This window comes from Cynara cardunculus (genome assembly GCF_001531365.2).
Source record: "Cynara cardunculus var. scolymus isolate 2C chromosome LG 1, CcrdV1, whole genome shotgun sequence".
Taxonomy (NCBI): Eukaryota; Viridiplantae; Streptophyta; class Magnoliopsida; order Asterales; family Asteraceae; genus Cynara; species Cynara cardunculus.
In genome coordinates this window covers 34180488-34182231 of record NC_037528.1, presented here as the reverse complement: position 1 = coordinate 34182231, position 1744 = coordinate 34180488, and positions in this window count along the sequence as shown.

Sequence of the window (1744 nt, the reverse complement as noted above, 5' to 3'; positions counted from 1 at the left end):
ACTGAGTCTCTTTTTCAGTTTTGCTTCGCTCCATTGCTTATCCTTATCCTCCAGCTTTAGCTTCTTCTTGCATTCAGCTTCAGCAATCGAAAGAAGTCTAGCTTGGGATTGTACAAGATTCACCGTTTTCTTGGACTTCTTCTTGGGAAGGACTTTAGCAGCTAGTGACTTGGTCAGGTTTAAGCTGTCTTCAGTCTGCTTCTTTTGAAGCTCTAGCTCTTCTTCAGCCCTTAATGCCTCGAGTCTTTCAGCTTCAGATAAGAAGTCAAACTCACTACCACTAGAGGTACGAAGAGGAATTTTTACTCTAGTCTGGTCGAGTGACTCCTTCAGCTGAGACATTTGCTGGTCTGTTGAAGCATAAGAGATGGGTTGATCAGATTCCCGCTCCAGTCGACCGCAGGTTGTTGATGGGATATGAAATTGATATTCTGAAGTAATCACTACCTGAGAGGTAGAGTCTTTAAACAAGGTTTGTTGAGGGCTTTTGAAAAGTTCCTTCAAGTTACCTTCTTCAGCGACCGCCTTGCCTTTCGACTTGGGGTCCTGGTTCCCTGATGGAGTCGATTCACCTTGCCTTTGCTCCCCCTGGGATGCAGAGTCCCCAAGATCAACACCTTTGGTGACGGTTGATGGCTTCTGGAACTTGATGGTAAAGTCATCTTCCTCATCATCGTCATCGTCACCATCTAGATCATCTCCGGTGTCTGGAATGACAGGTTCATCATCGTCTTCATCATCATCTTCTTCATCATCATCAACATCATCATCATCACCAGCARMAGTRWTGGTATGGACATCATCCCTAGGGATGGCTWCGTCAACCTCAGCTAGAGCAGCTTCGGTGGACGTGATTACAGGAGCAGCAACTGCTTCAGCTTCAAGAGCCTCAGCTTCAACTGCAACTGAAGCTGATACTTGACCAACATCCTGGGAAGCTGTAGGAGCAACATCAGATGATTCACCTGCATTGGACCTCATCTCCCCCTCTCTGGCTAAGACTCGAGAGAATTGGCAGAGAGTTCGTCCAAGCGCTGACGCTGGAGAACCATGGATTCCTCCAGCCTTTGCAAAGCATTGGCTAGAGTTGTCGTTGCCTCACGCGTCTCATGGAGCTGGGGGCGATCATCGGTAGAGAAGGAAGGTGCAATCACTGGAGCTGGTTGACGGACAACATCCAGGATTTGTTGAAGAAGACCAGTCTGCTGATCAGCTATCGCCTGAGCATCGTCAGTCCTGCTATGAAGAATAGCAATGGCATCGTTGTTTGTGTGAACAGATTCTTGGAGAGTCTGGAGTTGACTCTGAATTTTTTGAACATCCGCCTGGAGTGCAAGGAAGTTCGCATCAAGATCGCCTTGGCGGGGCATCTCTTGGTGAACTTCATTGACCCTGGAGAGGACGTTATCAACGGCTGGAAGGAGAAGTTTGATATCTGATGACATATCATAATCATCATCGACATCTTCATCTCCTCCATCATCTTTCTCTCTTTATCCCTCTTCCACTTCTTGAACATTAGGCTGATGCATCAAAGAAGGACATGTAAAAGAAGAAGTGTGAGCTGAAGGCTCAAGGTTAGAAGAAATGAAGGGGTAGGAAGATGGAATACCTGAGGGGCCTTTAGTGACATCGAAAGGAGTGTCACTGGTAGGAGTAAAGATGTCCTCGAGAGGATGGACATCCGTATACTGAGGAGCATCGAGAGGAGCAACCTCAGGTCCAGTGGTGCGTGTCTCAGTAT